At 34.0% G+C, this 21,769-nt stretch overlaps 1 non-coding gene and 1 pseudogene across 1 annotated transcript; one reads left to right on the top strand and one right to left on the bottom strand.

Annotated features, from left to right (window-relative positions):
• The window catches only part of LOC107956247 (phenylalanine N-monooxygenase CYP79D16-like), a 31,253-nt pseudogene extending 14,383 nt beyond the window's left edge, over positions 1 to 16,870 (bottom strand).
• A 3,427-nt stretch (positions 16,871 to 20,297) lies between these two features.
• LOC121219656 (small nucleolar RNA R71) lies at positions 20,298 to 20,404 on the top strand. Its single transcript, XR_005916546.1, has one exon. It is a non-coding gene; the product is annotated as a small nucleolar RNA R71 (small nucleolar RNA).
• Positions 20,405 to 21,769: the final 1,365 nt, after the last annotated feature.

The following is a 21,769-nucleotide window of genomic DNA, read 5'->3' as shown; positions in this document are numbered from 1 at the left end:
ATATTAATCATAGTACCCTAAACTAGAGGAGGAATTCTTTCTTCATAATTTTCCATGTGGACCTTTATAATTTTTATCCTAATGCTATTTTAACAAATTATAAGTACAATTTTTTCAACAAATTATATGTACGACTTAATAAAATAATTCCACCTGTTGTACATCGGAATTAAGATGATTTTTTATAACATATAATTTTAGAAAATATCTTTTTATAAAAAATTATAGTGATTAACTAGTATAAATAAGTTTTGTGACCAAAGAATGTTAATCAATTTCACAAAAAAATAGTTGTGAAGTCTCTTTCTAAGATAAAAGATAAGATTATGAAAAGGGCCATGACCTTTGATAATTGTTATAAAGTTCTACAGTATGTGAAGTGTAATAAGGCAACTGTCTTTGAGTTAGGATTGTGGCATGAAAAACTTGGTTGCATGCATTACAAAGGACTTCAAATGTTGAACTAGTTCGAGGTTGTCAGAGGTATTCCTATATTAATTGGTGATGTCCATAAAGTTTTTAGTAGTTGCTTGAAGGGTAAGCAACATAGGGAGAAAAATCAAAGAGTCACTCAAGACCAAACATTTAAGCCACTAGAGCTGCTTCATATGGATTTGATTAGTCCTATATAGATATAGAAAATCAGTGGCAAAAGATATGTGCTAGTCTGTGTGGATGACTTTTCAAGGTTCACATGGGTGAAATTTATGAGAGACAAATCAGACACCTTTGAAGCCATCAGGAAGCTGTGCAAGACCTTGATGAATGAAAAGGGTCGTGTCTTTGGAATGACCAGAAGAATAAGAAGTGGTCATGGAAGGGAATTAAAAAATAAAAATTTTGATGTTTACTATGAGGATGAAGGGATCAAGCATGAGTTTTGACCGCCTCTAAACGTGCGAGCATTTAGAGTAAAAATTCTGCAAATAAAATATATATAATTACAGTGCGATATCTCCAAGTGAATAGGTCAAATTGCAATATAGTTTTCTGTTACAACGAAACACCAGTAAGTATTCTGAGGATTATACCCAAGAGAGGCTGGATTAAATCTAAAAATATCGTCTATAATAGTAGGTCTAAACAGTAATCACTAAAAAATTTATTACAATGATTAATACTAACAATTAAGGTCATAAAGTAAAAATTAAATTACTGAAACAAAGTTGAAAAATGAATAACTTTAGAAGAACAAGAAGAATATTAACTTGTTTCAGTGGTTGCAATTAACTTCAGAATTCAGGTTTTATTAGTGAATTAGTTATTAACTAACTAGTATTACCTTTTGACCTCTACTAATTAATTAACTAACTAGGACTCAACTATTTCTCGACCTCACTTTTCTGATTAGGATAAACTCACGATTTACTCAGCAAACTTATCTCTCGATCTTGTTTAACCTAGATACTTCCTACGATCCTCAATTTTAGGGTTTAAGCACACATAAATTTATACCAGCTAATTCGTATGGGAATCCCTTTAATCTCTCTAAAGGACTTAGCTACTCATGAATCCCATTTGCATATTCCCTTGAATCAATTGAATCATGCACAACACACAAATAAATTAAAATGAGAGTGAGATAGAAATTACTCCGTTTGATAAACTGGATGTGCTCGGTATCGCGAAATCCCTTAACAACTAGCGAGATTCATCATTGACAATCAAGAAAGGAAAGAAAATTATAAAAATACTTAAAAACAAAGTCTTGGAATCAAATCAAATCGAAGTTGAAGAACAAAAAAATTAATTATTTTGAAAAGAAAATAAAACCTAGTTTAAAATCCAATTAAAACTAAAATATAAAATACTTGCATAAGCTTGGTATTTATAGGCAAAGTTAGTTTCTTCATAAGGTCAATTATAAGCCTTAATTAAGCCAAATATGGGTTGTGCAGACAGAAGAACCCTTTATGAAATTTTTTACCTACATCAGACTTGTGCCACAACACACGACTTCGCATGTAAATTCTTGAATTGGCTTGGTTGTGTTGCGACCACAGAAGCTTGTGTTGTGACTCGACTACCATTCCTGATGCTTTTTGGCTTAAAAATAGGTGTCATGTACACTCAATTAAAGTATTAAAACTATCTTAAGGCCGATATTGGCCCAATGGGTCAACAAACTCAAAATATTGCGGAAAAACCCTTATTTTGCAATAATTTAACTCTAAGCTAAGAAAACTTAAAATGCAATAAAAGATATTAAAATAGCTAGAAACAAAATTGTTAAGTGTAGAAAAGTACCTAAACTGCCACTCCAATTTGTGGCAGAACAAGTTTTCTACTCCAAATATTCCTCAATACAATAGAATCGTAAAAAGAAAGAACAAGGTAAACTTAAGAACAAAGACTAAATTCACCTTCTACGAGTTGTGGAAGGGTAGAAAACCAACTATGAAATACTTTCATGTCTTTGGAAATACCTGTTTTATCTTGAAGGATCGAGAGCATTAAGAGAAGTTTGATTCCAAGTCTGATGAAGGTGTGTTTCTGGGGTATGCCACAAATAATAGAGCCTATAGAGTCTACAATAGGAGAACCCAAAAGGTAATTGAGTCAATCAATTTGGGGATCGATGATGAAGGTTCATGTGAAAGGAATCCGATTAAGTATGATCCTTTGAAATCCTTAATGGAAGTTGTAGTGTTTGTTGGCTCTGGTGCCCTAAGTGTAGTATTTTCGTCTAAGTACGCTTGTAATTTTTTAAAAATAGATTGGTTAATAAAATTATTTATGAATTACATTAATACTTTTTAAAATTGTACTTATGTGGTTTTTGCATGCAAAGCAAATTAGAAGCATGTTTCTCAAAGGTTGTCTAATGTTTAAACCAATATTGAAAGGTATTACTTGGTTAGATTGTAATATGAAAAAGATATACCTAAACATGTCCTTAGTCTAATTGGAAATGAGCAAACTGGTTAAAAGACTAATATGTCATCTATCAAGTCCAATTGGACAGATGCTTTGTCTTGGGCATCGAAGCGGACGACTCCCAAAAGGTAGGACATAGATGTGACTGACTAGACTTACAGTACATCGAACTGGACCCAAAAAGAATAGATCCTAAATCCGTTTATTGATTTATTCACTTGTGACATTCATAGTGTGAAATACCTAAATCCTGAGTGGAGGACAGACTATGTATACTTGACTTGTATACTTTAATGTAAGTAAAATCCCGAGTTCAAATAGATAAGGAACCGAAAGCTATTGCCTTGGGTATATGTAACGCGTAGGTTTTTGCAAGTGTACACAGTCATTATCAAGTAATAAGTAAGTATCGAGTTATCATCTCCAAAGGGACTGCATTTGTGCTAAGTCACTTAATTTGTAAAATTATATTAACAATTTGGTAAATAAAAACACAATATAGTTGAGAAGTGGTGATTAAAATATATTAAACTAAATGCAATAATCCCTAATGCAAATTATCGTAAGTATGCAAACTATATGAATGAAATAGATTTTAGTAAAATTAATTTGCAACAATTATAACATAAATAAACTAGGATAATTAGTTTAGTTAAACTCAATTTATTATCAACATGCTTAATAACATTCAGAAAAACATTCCATGGCAACTCGATCTTTCATGAATTTGGAAACCACATTAGGTCCTTTCAGAATCCTTTACTTAGTAAATACGCATTTTACTAATCCTTATTTACTAAGGGCTTCTTAGCATTCGTGTGAGGTAATAGGGACGTTTCAGGTTTGAAACAATTTAATCACACAAATCTAAAAACTATGCAGATAACAGAGCTTGGTCAGAGTTGTTATGCAACCTTCAATTTAATCGGGTCAGGATCTAAATTGAGCATGCACATTTCAATTATGTGTCTATTAGCCGTCATCTGGCCAGGATCGCTCAACTAATTCAGGTGCATTTCAATCACGTATGAACGAAATATAAACTTGATTTTAATTGAAAACATGATTCATACTTGCATACAAACTATCTTAGTAACAAAAAAATATCTCTAAACATTCATTTATTAAAACATACTTATGAAAGGAATAATTGAAGCATACTTGAAAATAAATTTTAAAAGTTTGAGAAATTTATTTGCCTTAGCCCCCTTTAAAAATAAGCAATGTCCTCAATGTAAGAACAAAGTAATGAATGAAAACTGAACACCAGGTAGGGTTGTAAAGAAGGAGAGGTGAGTCATTAAGACTGCTTAAATACCAAGTCTTCCCTAATAACCTAATCCTAGACATGTTCATTCCCATTATCACATCACTTAGTCTTATTCTTTCTAAAGAAGTGTTAAGTTTGCTCATGCTAGCTATGTTTTATTCTGTAGAAATTAAATCCTAATTATGAAAGAAATAAATTCCTAAGGACCTAAAAATAATTAAATAAATAACAGGACAAGAATCCCCCTTTTGTTTTACTGACTTATTCCCCCTGTCTTCTTTAGCTCCAACTCCGCTTGCATCGTCAGTATCTTCAGTCCATGTCTCAAAGATAGCATCTGGGAACTCAAGAACAAAAGTATTAGAGATATTCTTAAAAGTATTTTGAATTGAGTCATCTCTAATTTTTTCATATTTCCAGTAAGTTTGTTGTTGATTGTTCATGAACTTGCACATATCCATCAAAATTAACAACTCTGATTTCCTTGAAATCGGCATGGGAGTTGTATATTTAGGTTCAACACTTAGCTTGACTGGTTCTTCTTCTGGCTCAACCCTTGGTTCAGGAATGTTCAGTTCCTTATCAAATTATTCCTCTTAAGTGTCTATGACTAAATTAGCTTTAGTTTCAGTTCCATCTGTTGACTCATCTGTATCCAACTCAGTTGGCTCTTCTTGCTCGCCTTGATTTAGTTCATGCACCCTCTCTACTAATCTTTCAAGATCATAATTTGTAATGCATCATTGAACATATCGCCCCTTCAAATTTGCTTGTGTTTTAACACGTGCCTTTAAGCAAAGTGAAGTGATTAATGATGGGAAATAAGAACTTTTTGCCTTCTTTTTAGCACAATCATGAATCTCCTTGAGGATAATTTTCCAAACATTAATGGAATTTTCTGTCAAAATTGCATATAGCAAAAGCATCCGTTCTATCGAGATGGTGGAACTATGTGAGATAGGCATCAAACTGTAGTGAACGGAATAAAACCATACCTTTGCAACTCATTTTAAGTATTCTCTTCGACAAGAATGGCTCCCATACTTTCTTATAATCCATTGGGATCCCGGATTTGTCACAACATCAAACACTTGTTGAAGAAAATCCCAATTGATATTGTTCATCATAGGGTAGTACTCATCTTTTTCAACATCAAGTAAATTAAACAAATCATTGATGGACTTAGAAGTAAGATGTACCTTTTTCTTTCGAATGATCACTTCAGTAGCATCTTGCGTAGTCAAACTAGCATAGAATTCTCGAACTAATTCATCATCGGGAAGTGAACGAGCATCACAAAATTGTTCCCATTTGAGAGCATTGATTTTCTTTCTAATCAGTATAGGAACAACCATCAAATCATTACTCTCCAAGTCAAAACCTTTTCCCGGCATCATAGGTTAATGCTTGAAGATTGAATCAAATATCTCTTTCACTTCTTCATCTATCAAAATCGGGTTTTCAGAAGTAGTCTTTGAAGATCTGGTTCTTTTGCGAGAAATGGTATCTTTTCCCAAAAATTCGGCAAAGTTTCTGCGCAAAAGAGAAAAGAGAAATCAGCGAAGTGGGTAGAACTTGTGATGGCAATAGGGAATTTTGGCAAAAAGGGAAGAGGACTAGGGTTTCTTTCGAGATTTGAGGTTGACTGCACAAATAGGAGATTTAGGGATTTTTAGGGTGTAAGCAAATTGCTTTGAGGGATATGAACAGTAGTAGAATGGAGAGGGGTTTATATAGGGAAAAATTAGGGCAACAAGTAGCAAAAAATTAGCTACATTAGGGTTACTTGGGCGACAAGCAATGAGTGTGACAGCAAGGCATGGATTTTTCCCTCCTTTTTGTTGTCTTGGGCCTCAAACTCAGACTGTATCTTACTAAAAAAACTGATTAGTACTTGGGCCAAATTTGACCCCCTTTATTAACATAAAATTTTAAAATTTAAATAGAACAAATGAAATTTTTTTAAAAAAAATTAAGTCTTAATTAGTAAATTTCTTCTTAACAAATTACATTAAATTAATTCCCAAGAAAGGTTTGAGGGGTCAGAGCGATCCCGCTTAAGTTCCTATCTCCTTAGACAGAATTAATTAAATGTAATAAGTTAAGAAAATAAGTTCTAATTATTTATTTACAAAATGAGTTCATGAAAATTTAAAGGTCTATTAATTTGAGCGAGGATTCAACTCGCTCAACTTCACCATCCAAGTAGTGTTTGAGACGTTGACCATTAACATTAAACGTACCTCCGTAATTGTTGTATAATTCAATAGCTCCATAAGGATAAACTCAGTAGATGGTATAAGGTCCTTTCCATCAGGATTTAAAGCTTCCCAGGAAATAACTTCAACCTTGAATTAAACAACAAAACCTTCTGACCTTCTTTAAACTCACGAGGTTGTATATGACTATCATGCCATCTCTTTGATCTTTCTTTACATATTCTGGCATTCTCATAGGAAAAAAACCTCAACTCTTTCAACTCATCAAGTTGTAACATCCTTCTCTCATTGGCTTGCTTAAGATCAAAGTTCAACTGCTTCAAAGCCCAGTGAGCTTTATTCTCCAACTCTAATGGCAAATGGCATGCCTTTCCAAAGACTAACTGATAAGGAGTCATTCCTAATGGAGTCTTAAATGTTTTTTGATAGGCCCATAATGCATCATCGAGCCTTTGAAACCAATCTTTTCCGCTTGGGCATACTACCTTTTCAAGGATACCTTTGATTTCGAGATTCACTCTTTTAACTTGCCCATTAAACTGGGGGTGATAGGAAGTAGCAATCTTGTGCTTCACATCATATTTTCCAAGCAACCACTTAAGCCATTTGTTCACAAAGTGAGAACCTTCATCACTAATAATAGCTCTTGGTGTCCCAAATCGTGTAAACACATGTTTATGTAGGAATCGCATGACTACCTTAGCATCATTTGTTGGGTATGCTTCAGCTTCAACCCACTTGGATACATATTCCACAACAACTAAGATGTATTTGTTCCCATACGAAGAAGGAACCGGGCCTAAGAAGTAATTGCCCCATACATCGAACAATTCAACCTCCAAAATGTTTGTCAAGGGCAACTCATTCCTCCTTGATATATTTCCAGTCCTTTGGCATTTATCATAGTTCTTCACATAAGCATAAGTATCTTTAAATAGTGTAGGCCAAAAGAAACCTGCTTGCAAAATCTTTGTTGTAGTACGTGAACCACCAAAGTGTCCCCCACTTGGAGATGAATGGAAATGATACAAGATCTCAGCAATCTCGCTTTCAGCTACACACGTTTGGATTATATTATCTGCACATTGTTTAAACAAAAACGAATCCTCCCAAAGATAATGCCGACTATCATGAAGGAATTTTTTCCTTTGTTGGTATGTCATTTCTCAAGGAATTATTCCACATGCAAGATAATTGGAAAAATCAGCAAACCAGGGTATTTCATGAATTCGATTTACCTCAAATAAGTGTTCATCTAGGAAATTCTCGTTGATAGGCACACATGATTGAGTTACCTCATCTTGCTCCAACCTCGACAGATGATCAGCTATTTGATTTTCGACATCTTTTTTGTCTTAGATCTCAAGGTCAAATTCTTGGAGTAAAAGTATCCAACGAATTAGCCTTGGTTTTGCATCTTTCTTCGTGAGCAAGTATTTAATGGCCGTATGGTTAATAAATACTGCAACTTTGGTACCTCTAAGATATGAGCGAAATTTGTCAAAAGAAAAAAATATAGAGAAGAGTTCCTTTTTGGTTACCGTATAATTGCGTTGGGCTCCCGTCAAAGTTCTAGTTGCATAGTAAATAGGGTGAAACACTTTATTTCTTCCTTGACCCATCACAACTCCAACAACATAGTCACTTGCATTGCACATCAACTCAAGAGGTGAGTTCCAATCAGATGTAACGATTATTGGGGCTAAGATTAACCACTTCTTTAGCTCTTCAAAAGCTTCCAAACATGTTTTCTGCAATCAAACACTGTATCTTTCTCTATTAACAAACACAACGGTTTAAATTTTTTTAGAAATCTTTGATAAACCTTCGATAAAAACTGGCATGGCCTAAGAAACTTCTGACTCCTTTCACATTCATTGGGGCTGGTAATCTTTCAATTACATCCACCTTTGCTTTATCGACTTCAATTCCTTTTTTTGAGATCTTATGACCTAAGACAACCCCTTCATTGACCATAAAATGGCATTTTTCCCAATTAAGGGCAAGATCCGTCTCTTCAGATCTCTTCAGTACCTTAACCAAATTACTCAAATAAATATCATAAGTGTTACCAAAAACAAAAAAAATCATCCATGAAAACTGCAACAAAATTTTCAACCATATCAGTAAATATTGCCATCATGCATCGTTGAAAAGTTACAGGTGCATTGCATAAACCAAAAGGCATTCGTCTAAAAGCAAACGTACCATATGGACAAGTAAGGTTGTTTTATATTGGTCCTCTGGGGCTACAACTATTTGGTTATATCCTAAATAGCCATCTAAAAAACAATAGAATTCATTACCTGCCAATCAATCTAACATTTGATCCATAAAAGGCAACGTAAAATGGTCCTTCCGAGTGACTTTGTTCAAGTTTCTGTAATCAATACAGATTCTCCAACTGGTAATAGTTCTTTTTGGAATTAACTCGTTACACTTATTTTCAACAATTGTGGTTCCACCTTTCTTCGGTACATGCTGCACCAGACTTACCCACAAACTATTTGAAATAGGATAGATGATTCTTGCATCTAACCATTTGATCACTTCCTTTCTCACAACTTTTTTCATAATAAGATTGAGCCTCCTTTGGCCATCAATTTGAGCTCTTTCACTTTCTTTTAAAATGATTTTATACATGCAAAGAGAAGGGCTTATACCTCGAATATCAGCTATGGTCCAACCAATTGCTTTCTTTAATTTCTTTAGAATAGCAATTAGTTGCTCCTCTTGATCTTTTGTCAGTTCCGTTGAAATAATCACCTAAATAAACATATTTCAAATGGGAAGGAAGTACCTTTAGTTCCAGTTTAGGTGGTTTTTCAATTGACAACTTAGGTTGCACAAATTCTCTGACTTCCAACTCCAACGGTTCAAACCGTGTGGATTGAATAAAATTTCCCGAATTGGCTTCCATCAAAGCCATGTTTTCTTCACCTTCTTCATCCTCCAAAGGGTCAATATTTAAGGCTTTCTCCAATGAATCTTCTTCAAAATTGCTTTCCATAGAAACCAAGGTTTCTATCTCTTCCATAATTGAACACTCCTCTGCCGGATTGAAAAATTTCATCGCTTTAAGAATGTTTAAGGTTACCTAATCGTTTTAAACTCGCATGGTGAGTTCTCCTTTCTGCGCATCAATTAACATTCTTCCCATGGCTAAGAAAGGTCTCCCAAGGATGATCGACAGTTTCTTCTCTGCATCAAAATCTAAGACAATGAAATCAGCAGGAAAAATAAATTTATCGACTCTTGCCAAAACATCCTTGATCTTTCTTTCGGGATATGCTAAAGATCGATCCGCTAGCTGAAGCGTCACAGTTGTAGGTTTTACTTCACCTATCCCTAACATCTTGAAAATAGACTTAGGCATCAAGTTGATACTCGCTCCTAAGTCACACAAAGCTTAACCACAATAGGATTCACCAATGTTACAGGGTATAGTAAAACTTCCTGGGTCTTTCAATTTTGATGGCAATTTGTTCTGCAGGAACGCACGACACTCCTTTGTCAAGGCAACAGTCTCATACTCACTCAGTCGTTTCTTCTTGGACAGTATATCATTCATAAACATCACATAATTCAACATTTGTTCTAAAGCCTCCACCAACAGAATATTAATGTGTAACTGCTTCAGAACATCCAAAAATTTCTTGAATTGCTCTTCCTATTTTTGCTTGTTTTGCTGCAGTCTTTACGGTTATGGAGGTAATGGAACTTTCGGTTGAACCGAAAAACTTTTCTGAGTAGGTAAATCTCCATCCAAAGAAGATGTTAAAATATCTAAATTCATTAAGTCAGGGTTTACCTTGTCAGACTTTGTAGATTCTGATTCCTTTGGTGTAGGAACTTCAACAGCTGATTGATTCTACGGGCTTATCTTCAACATCAATCAATCGGGGTTCTTGAATTTTACCACTTCATAATGCCACTGCCTATATATGTTCTTTACCCAAATTTCTTGGATTTTCGGTATCGCTCGGCAAGGTTCTTTGTGGTCTATTACGTAGCTCTGTAGCTAACAGATCCATTTGGTTTTCCAAATTTTTCAGTGTTGCTACTAGGCTTTAGATCAAAGCGTCATTCTTTTCAAACGCTTTCAACAAATTCCCCAAGTTTTTTGATGCCTCAGCTTGAGGTGGTTTTGGTGCTTGCTGGTTAAACCATTGAGATTGGTTGGGTCTTTACTCCAACAAGTTGTTGTTCGGTCCATTTTGGTTGCTCCAAGAAAATTTAGGATGATTACGTCATAAAGGATTGTAGAAATTGGACTGAGGTCCTTGTCCACTCCTATTTTGCTATTGGTTCCCCATATAGTACACTGTGTAACACCCCCTTACCTGTATTTGACACTAGAATAGGGTACGAGGCATTACCAGACTTAAACATAATCAAACACACAAATCCAGACCATAAAATTTCATTCCAATTAAAAACATTCAATCATATGCTTAACATTTGTTATACGGGCCTATGAAGCTCAAAACATACATTGGGAATGGTTCGGGACTAAACCGAGAACTTTCAAAACTTTTGGGAAACTTAGAAAAATTTCATTATCTAACACTACCACCACATTCAAATTACTTTACATACTTAACCATTCATACTATTACATTATCACTTCAAGTCCTATACATGCCATATAAATCAAAAAGTTATTTAATAAAATCTACCAGGGTAAATCTGGATAGTGTGATCCTCGATGTAGATTCGATCCTCCGAATGTATAAACATCAATCTAAAAAAATTAATACGCATACACAAGTAAGCTTATAGAAGCTGAGTAAGTTCATTGGCATAGAAAGTAAATCTTACCGAACATTTAATAACAATTATATATTATACAATTTCACTAATTCCTCCTGTCAACCATAAAATCAATGATAAGTTCACTTGATTGAATTCAATATCACTTATTAACAAATTTTAATCTCTTAGGCTCGTTCATCATTTACCTCTTTTAATTAAATTAGGGGACGATTTCGGAATTGAGTACTTTGTTTTCAAAATGCCATAGTAAAACTATGGTCTTGCACATTGTCACATATCGCACACCGAAGCCATAGCCCAACCATGGTCTTATACATATCACATATCACACTGATGTCATATCCTAGATATGGTCTTACATAGTAGCACATATCACACCAAGCCATATCCCAGATATGGTCTTACATAGTAGCACATATCACACCGATGCTATATCCCAGTTATGGTCTTATACGGAAACTCATAATCACATCACACCGATGTCATAGCCCAGCTATGGTCTTATACGAAAATTACATAACACATGTTGTCATGGTCCAACCACGGTCTTTTCCGTCAATTCGTCTTGGCCTCTGGAAGAAAGTACTCAAATCCATCGTTCCAACTAATTTGTACTTTTACTTAAGCATTATAATAATCAAAATTTTACTTAAGCATTATTTTACAATAATCAAAATTTTATAACATTCATATACAATAATATACCATAATATTCATGAAATTTTCATAACAAAATATTGAATTTAGCTATATGAACTTACATGGCTAATTTGCAAAAGTTGTAGAAATTTGAGGGACTATTTTGGCTATTTTTTCACAATTTTAAGATCATTAAACTAGTCATTAAATTATTAGAATTTATCACAATTTTACTCTATTTCATACTTTATGACCTTTAATTTCCAAAATTACACTTTTACCCCAAATTTTGCAATTTTTACAAATTAGTCCCTGCACAATTATTCCATCAATTGACCTAAATCTTCCTAATGAGTAATTTATCTAAAAATTATGAAATATTTCATAGCCTTTGACATTCAAAATTTCAACACAAAACCCTAATTCTAAATTCTACCACAATTTAGTCCTAAATATCAATTTCTATTTAACTATCTCCATAAAATCATCACAAAAATGAAATTAAAGCTTCAATTCCATGCTAAATCATCATAAACTTCCAGAACTTATTCATGGCAACTTTCTAAATCATTCATAAAAGCAAAAAGTAATGAATTAGATAATAGGACCTAGCTGTAAAATTCTCAAAATCACAAAAAGTACAAGAAATAATCAAGAATTGAGCTTACATGTAGTAAAATATGAGAAACTAGCTCAAGAAAACCCTTCAGTGGTGTTTTTGGCTGGAGAGGATGAAGAAAAATGAAGAGATATCTAGATATTCTAATTTAATCCAATTTTTAACTATTCAATTTCAACTTAATTACAATTTTGCCATCAGTTCACACTGTTTCTCAGCTTTTTCCTTACCTAACTGTCCAGCCCATTTTATTTTGGGTCAAATTGCTCTTTAAGCCCTTCTTATTTATTATTTAAGCCACTTAACCCATTTCCACCATTTTACATCTTATTCAATTTAGTCATTATCATTCAATTACTACCAAAATGTTAAAATTTCCTAACAAAACTTTAATACTAACTTATTTACACTTCTTAAATATTCATAAAAATATTTATGATTCGATTTTTAATTTTGAGGCCTCGATATCTCATTTTTATCTCAATTTATCTAATAATTTTCTTTAATACGCAAAATTCACTAATTCGAAAATATTTCTAAAATCACACCTAACTTTTAGTTATTAATATCTAAACTCATATGTCAAATTTAGTGCTCTAAAATCACTATTCTACAACCATTGAAATTTAGGCCGTTACAAATCCCCCTCCCGTAGACACTTCTGTTTCCCAGGTTGCCTCATCCAATCCATGTCGATTCCATAACACTTTAACTAATGATACTTGTTTGTTCCGTTGTTCTTTAACTTTTCGAGCTAAATTTTTCACTAGTTCCTCCGAATAAGTCATGTCTGATTGTTCCTTTATCTTGGTATGAGGAATCACATGTGAAGGGTCTGATCTATATTGTCTCAACATAGATACATGAAACACATTATGGATCTTCTCAAGTTCCAGAGGCAAAGCCAATCTATAAGCTACCAGACCAATTCTTTCTATGACTTCAAACGACCCGATAAATCATAGACTAAGTTTTCGCTTTCTACCAAACCGTAAAATTTTCTTCCACGAAAAAACTTTCAAGAACACACGATCGCCCACTGTGAACTCTATATCTCTTCTCTTCAGATCTGCATACGACTTCTGACGATCGGAAGCAACTTTCAAACTGTTTAGAATAATCCAGACTTTCTCTTTAGTTTCCCTAATAAAATCCACTCCCACTAAACTCGATTCACTTAATTCAAACCAATACAATAAGGTTTTACATTTCATTCCATACAGAGCTTCAAACGGTGCCATTTTAATACTAGTTTGATAGCTATTATTATAAGCAAATTCAGATAAAGGTAAATACCTTTCCCAGCTACCATCGAACTCAAGTATACAACACCTCAACAAATATTCTAAAACCTGAATCACTCATTCAGATTGCTCGTCGGTCTAAGGATGAAAAGCTGTACTAAATTTTAACTTCGTACCTAAAGCTTCCTGTAATTTACTTCAAAATCTCGATGTAAATCTCAGATCCCGATCTGAAATAATGGATGTCGAAACCCCATGTAACTTCACAATCTCTGATATATACAATTCCGCTAACCTTTCAAGTGAACAATCTGTTCTGACTAGGATAAAATGTGCCGATTTAGTCAATCTATCAACAATCACCTAGATTGAATCTTTCTTTCTCGGAGTCACAGGTAATCTAGATACAAAATCTATCGTGACATGCTCCCATTTCCACTTAGGAGTCATTACCGGTTGTAACAAACCTATGGGCACTTGATGTTCTACTTTTACCTGCTGACAAATAACGCATTTCGCCACAAATTCACAAATTCCTTGTTTCATGCCAGGCCACCAATACATTTTCTTCAAATCACAATACATTTTTGTACTACTCGGATGAATGCAATACATGATACTGTGAGCTTTAGAAAGAATGTCATTTTTCAAATCTGAATTATTTGGAACACAAATTCTATTGCGATAATGCAACATACCATTATCATCAATGCTATACTTTGAACTCAGATTGTCCTGAACCATCCGTCGTTTTAGCACCAATTTCGGATCATCATCTTGCAACTCCTATATCCGTTGGAGGAATGCAGGTTTCATTATCAATTTTGCTAATACAGAATCGTCTTTATTAAAAGACAAATAGCATTCATCGCTCGAAGTGCAAACAATGACGACTTTCGACTAAGTGCATCTGCAACTACATTAGCCTTTGTCGGGTGGTAGTCAATAACTAGGTCATAATCTTTTAGTATCTCTAACCACCATCTCTGTCTCAAATTCAACTCTTTCTGTGTCATCAAGTATTTCAAACTTTTTTTATCTGTAAACACATAACACTTCTTGCCGTATAAATAGCGTCTCCAAATTTTCCAAGCAAACACAATTGCAACCAACTCAAGATCATGTGTGGGATAATTCCTCTCATATGGTTTTAACTACTGAGAAGCATATGCCACTACTTTTCAGACTACATCAGTACACAACCCAATCCATTTAAAGACGCATCACTATAAACAACATACAGTATACCTGATTCTGGTTGACTCAAGACCAGAGCTTTTGTTAGCATTTTCTTCAATTGATCAAAACTCTGTTGACACTCATCAGACCAAACAAATTCAACATTCTTCTATAGTAATCGAGTCATCGGTGAAGCAATCATTGAAAAGTCTTTCACAAATCGGCGGTAATAATCGACTAATCCTATAAAACTTTGTACTTCTGTAACATTCTTCGGAGTTTTCCAATTAATCACCGCTGACACTTTGTTCAGATCTACTTGTATACCATCAGCCGACACAATGTCGCCCAAGAATCCAACCTCGTGAAGCCAAAATTCACATTTGTTGAATTTTGCATAAAACTGTTTTTCCTTCAAAATCTGTAACACAACTCTCAAATACTAAACATGCTCGGATTCTATATGTGAATAGATCAGTATATCATCAATGAACACAACCACAAATTTATCCAAATAAGGCTGGAAAATTTGATTCATTAAATCAATCCATAAAAGCAGCAGCATTGGTCAAACCAAATGGCATTACCAGAAACTCATAGTGACTATACAGAGTTTTGAAAGCAGTCTTCGACACATCACATTCTTTAACCTTCAACTGACAATACCCGGATCTGAGATCTACCTTTGAAAATACTGCAGCACCCTTTAACTGATCGAATAAATCCTCAAGATAGGGTAAAAGATGTTTATTTTTAGTCGTTACCTTATTCAACTGGCTGTAATCTATGCACAGTCTCAGTGAACTGTCCTTCCTTTTCACAAATAAAACAGGTGCACCCCATGGCGACATACTTGGTCTGATAAACCCTTTGTCTAACAACTCTTGTAAATGTGTCTTTAATTCTTTTAATTCTGCTGAGGCTATTCTATACAGCGTCACTGAAATAGGAGCTGTTCCAGAAAGTACATCTATGACAAATTCGACTTCTTTATCAAGTGGTAAACTTGGTAATGCCTTAGGAAACACGTCAGTAAATTCATTCACAACATGCAATTGGTCTAACTTGGATTCAGAACCTCAAGTATCAAGAATATAGGCTAAATATGCCTCATTTCCTTTACGCAACAATTTCTGAGCAAAAAAAGATGAAATCATTCAACTGTATCACTCAAATTCTCATACTCAACCAAAATTATATCTCCTGTCTGACATTTCAAACTAATTTGTTTTTCTCGACAATTCACTACCGTATCATGTTTCATTAGCCAATCCATACCCAAGATAATATCAAATTCCCGAAAGGGTAACAACATCAAATCAGCGGGGAAATCACAGCCCTTTACTTTCAGTGGACAGTTTCGACATATAAAATTAACTACCACACTTTGGCCTAACGGACTAGTGACTTGTACATCATAATCAGTAGGTCAATAGATAAATTCTTTTCAGATGCTAACATAGTGCAAATATATGAATGTGTAAAGCCATGGTCTATTAATGCATACACAAGAACATCATAAAGATAGAAAGTACCAGCAATTACGTCTGGAGTTCACTTCTTCTCTTGCTCGAATGACATAGGTACGAGCAGGTGCCCTAGCCTCTGATCGACTAGCAATATCTTTCATACCTGAACAAGTAGCCCCTATAGCACTATTCTAACCCGAATGTCTACCTTTTTGAGGGGTAGTTTTCTATTTCTCTTTCTGTTCCACTTCTTCTATTTGTAGTTGGAGACAATCTTGAATAAAGTGATCTGTAGCCCCACATTTATAAAAAGCCCCTAATTTACCCTTACATTCACCGGGGTGATTTCTTCCACAATGTTGGTATTTAGGAATTGGGATGTTTTGCACACTACCCACACTAACAGCAAGTCTGTCAGATACCCTAAAATCAGATTGTCTTGATCTACTTTTACTCGATCTTTCCGGCACTGAAGTGGCTCGACTAAATTCTTCTTTAGATTTCTTCACCAGTAAAGCTGAAAATAACTTAGATGCACTTCTTGTGAAGGATTCTTTACTCTTTCTATCTCGTTGCATCTTTCTATTATATACTTCTTCAAGTTTCTGAGCACGATCTGATAGAACAATGAATTCTCATATCTCAGTGCCTCCTATCATCATTCTGATCTCATCATTTAGTCCTTCTTCAAATCTGATGCACATTTCTTCCTCACTGGGTACAATATCTCGAGCATATTTGCTAAGATAAACAAATTCTCTTTCATATTCAGCGACTGGCTTATTTTCTTGTCGTAAATCGAGGAATTCTCTTTTCTTCTTATCTAAATATTTTCTACCGACATATTTCTTCTTAAATTCATTCTAGAAAAATTTCGAAGTTATTTTCTCAGCCGATACCATAGCTTCTATTATTTACCACCAATTATAAGCTTCTTCTTTCAATAATGACACAACACATCTCAAGTAATCATCTGTTGGACATGCCATTTGTTTAAAACCCTCACTATACTTTGCAACCAATACTCGACTTTAACGGGGTCATCATCTGTTCTTCCCCAAAATTCTTCAGCCCTATGTTTTCTAAGTTTTTCAAACAAAGAACGTTTACTGGATTTAGTCGTTGGAGGAGGTGGAGGAGCAACCAGGGGTACTACTGGTGTTGTAGTAGGGGGAGGAGGTTGTTGAGTTTGAATTCTTCCTTACATTAAATCAGTAAACCACTGATTCATCACTCCATATATCATATTTTTAAGATCTTGTTCTTGAACTAGAGAAATTGGAACATTACTGCTTGTTCCTTGTTCAGAGGTTTGTACTCTACTGTTAACTTTTTCTTATTCAGTTCGTTCAAGTCTTTACGACATTTTTGCAAGTCGAAGATAATCTATAATAAAAAATAAGTATTAGATTGCATCATACACATCACACTATCACAGATTTATATCGCATGTATTTCTAAGTACTTTACACATCTCACATATTCCGAGAATCGGCTAAACTAAAGCTCTGATATCATTAAATGTAACACCCCTTACCAATATTTGACACTAGAACAGGGTACGAGGCATTACCGAACTTAAACATAATCAAACACACAAATCCGAACCATAAAATTTCATTCCAATTAAAAACATTCAATCATATCCTTAACGTCCCTTATACGAGACTACAAGGCCAAAAACATACATTGGGAATGGTTTGGGACTAAACTGAGAACTTTTGAAACTTTTGGGAAACTTAGAAAAATTTCATTATCTAACACTACCACCACATTCAAATTACTTTACAAACTTAATCATTCATACTATTACATTATCACTTCAAGTCCTATACATGCCATATAAATCAAAAAATTGTTTAATAAAATCTACCGGGGTAAATCTGGATAGTGTGATCCTTGATGTAGATTCGATCCTCCGAATGCATATACGTCAATCTAAAAAAATTAATAAGTATACACAAGTAAGCTTATAGAAGCTTAGTAAGTTCATTGGCATAGAAAGTAAATCTTATAGAACATTTAATAACAATCATATATTATACAATTTCACTAATTCCTCCTGTCAATCATAAAATCAGTGATAAGTTCACTTGATTGAATTCAATATCACTTATTAACAAATTTTAATCTCTTAGGCCCGTTCATCATTTACCTCTCTTAATTAAATTAGGGGACGATTTCAGAATTAAGTACTTCGTTTTCACAATGCCATAGTAAAACTATGGTCTTGCACATTGTCACATATCACACACCAAAGCCATAGCTCAGCCATGGTCTTATACGGATCACATATCACATTGATGCCATATCCCAGATATGGTCTTACATAGTAGCACATATTACACCGATGCCATATCCCAGATATGGTCTTATATGGAAGCTCATAATCACATCACACTGATGCCATACCCTTGCTATGGTCTTATACAGAAATTACATATCACATGTTGCCATGGTCCAACGATGGTCTTTTCCGTCAAATCGTCTTGGCCTTTAAACTAAAGTACTCAAATCCATCGTTCCAACTAATTTGTACTTTTACTTAAGCATTATTTTAAAATAATCAAAATTTTATAACATTCATATACAATAATATACCATAATAATCATGAACTTTTCGTAACAAAATATTGAATTTAGCCATATGAACTTACCTGGCTAGTTTGCAAAAGTTGTACAAATTTCAGAGACTATTCTGGCAATTTTTCCTTTCCACAATTCGCTTCGAGTTCTTGATCTATAATTATAAGATCATTCAATTATTAGCATTTATCACAATTTTACTATATTTCGTACTTTATGCCATTTAATTTTTGAAATTACACTTCTACCCTAAATTTTGCAATTTTTACAAATTAGTCCCTGGTCAATTCCATGCTAAATCATCATAAACTTCCAGCACTTATTCATGGCAACTTTCTAAATCATTCATAAAAGAAAAAAACTAATGAATTAGAGAATAGGACCTAGTTGTAAAAGTCTCAAAATCACAAAAACTACAAGAAATAATCAAGAATTGAGCTTACATGTAGTAAAATATGAAAAACTAGCTGAATAAAACCCTTCAATGGTGTTTTTGGTTGGAGAGGATGAAGAAAGATGAAGAGAAATCTAGATATTCTAATTTAATCCAATTTTTAACTATTTAATTTCAACTTAATTACAATTTTGCCATTAGTTCACATTATTTCTCAGCTTTTTCCTTACATAACCGTCCAACCCATTTTATTTTGGGTCAAATTGCTCTTTAAGCCCCTCTTATTTATTATTTAAGCCACTTAACCCATTTCCACGATTTTACATCTTATTCAATTTAGTCCTTATCATTCAATTGACTACCAAAATGTTAAAATTTTCCAACGAAATTTTAATACTAACTTATTCACACTCCTTAAATATTCATAAAAATGGTTATGACTCAATTTTTAATTCTGAGGTCTTGATACCTCGTTTTTATCTCAATTTATCTAATAATTTCCTTTAATACGCAAAATTCACTAATTCGAAAATATTTCTAAAATCACACCTAAATTTTACTTATTAATATCTAAACTCACATGTCAGATTTAGTGATCTCAAATCACTATTCTGACACCACTAAAATTTGGGCCGTTACACACTAACTCGGGAGTTGATGGACAATTCTCAAAAGAATGACCTTCCCTACAGTACACACAAGAAACTACTTCAAACGAGCTTGGTGGCTGAGTTGCAGAGTTATTAGTAGTATTAGCGGATAACTATTTTATCATAGAGGAAATAGACGATACCTGAGCTGATAACGAAGTGAGGGCGTCAACTTCATGAACTCTGGCTACACGTCTTCCTGAAGCTATTCGATTTGTTGGCCATTGATAGTTATTAATCGCGATCCTTTCAATGATCTCATAAGCCTCATTATAAGACTTAAACAAAATTGCACCATTCACGGAAGCATTTACCATCAATCTTGTATTTGCATTGAGACCATTATAGAATGTCTCCAACTAGATACAATGAGGAATCCCATGATAAGGACACTTACGAAGTAACTCCTTGAATCACTCCCAAGCCTCATACAAAGACTCGTCATCCAATTATTTTAAAGTTGTGATCTCGTTCCTTAACTTAGCGTTTTTACTAGGTGGGAAATACTTAACCAAAAATCTCTCTACTAATTCTTTCCACGTAGATATAGAACTTAGTGGAAATGAATTGAGCTATGCTTGTGCTCGATCTCACAACGACGAAAACAACTTCAACCTCAGCGTGTCTTCAGTCACACCGGCTATCTTGAATGAATCACTCACCTCCATAAACAATCGAAGGTGGAGATGTGGATCTTTCGTGGGCATACCACTAAATTGGCCCACCGTTTGTAGCATTTGAAACATCACTGGTTTCGATTCCAACTGAGTTGCCTCAATATCTGGCCTTCTAATTCCTGGATTTAACTCACTGAAAAGTGGCACAGCATATTGTCTAATGCTTCGATCCCTATTATTGGCAATGAGGATAGGATTTCGTACAGGATCAGCTTCATTACCTTGGTCTTGATTCTGATTTCCAAGGTCTATCTCGACTTGTCTTTAAGTTTTTTGTTCATGTCTTCTTTGTCTGAAAGTTTGCTCAATTTCAGGGTCTATAGGGAGTAAATCGATAATTCGATCTATGCTCATAAACACCTGAAAAGAAAATCACAAAAATTAAAAAGAATAAGTTAGTAATGTTAGAAATAAATCAAATTGAAAAGAAATAATTTCATGAAAAAAATAACTATGGCAACAGTTGACAATCCCTGGAAACGGCGCCAAAAACTTGTAATGCGTAGGTTTGTGCAAGTGTACACAATCGTTATCAAGTTATAAGTACCGAATTTTCGTCTCCAAAGGGATTGTATTTGAGCTAAGTCACTTAATTTGTAAAATTATATTAACAATTTGGTAAATAAAAACACAATATAGTTGAGAAGTGGTGATTAAAATATATTAAACTAAATGCAATGATCCCTAATGCAAATTATCCTAAGTATGCAAACTATATGAATGAAATAGATTTTAGTAAAATTAAACACAATTTGCAACAATTATAACATAAATAAACTAGGATAATTACTTTAGTTAAACTCAATTTATTATCAACATGATTAATAATATTCGAAAAAACATTTCATGACCCTTTATGAAATTTTTTCCCTACATCAGACTTGTGTCGCAACACACCACTTCGAATGTAAATTCTTGAATTGGCTTGGTTGTGTTGCGACCACAGAAGCTTATTTTGCGACCACGAAAGCTTGTGTTGCGACTCGACTATCATTCCTGATGATTCTTGGCTTAAAAATAGGTGTCATGTACACTCAATTAAAGCATTAAAACTATCTTAGGGCCGATATAGGCCCAATGGGTCAACTAACTCAAAATATTACGGAAAAACCCTTATTTTGGAATAATTTAACTCTAAGCTAAGAAAACTTAAAATGCAATAAAAGATAC

The sequence above is a fragment of the Gossypium hirsutum genome, chromosome D07, assembly GCF_007990345.1.
Source record: "Gossypium hirsutum isolate 1008001.06 chromosome D07, Gossypium_hirsutum_v2.1, whole genome shotgun sequence".
Lineage (NCBI taxonomy): Eukaryota > Viridiplantae > Streptophyta > Magnoliopsida > Malvales > Malvaceae > Gossypium > Gossypium hirsutum.
Note: the sequence above shows the minus strand (reverse complement) of the source record. Positions and strands in the feature narration are given on the sequence as shown.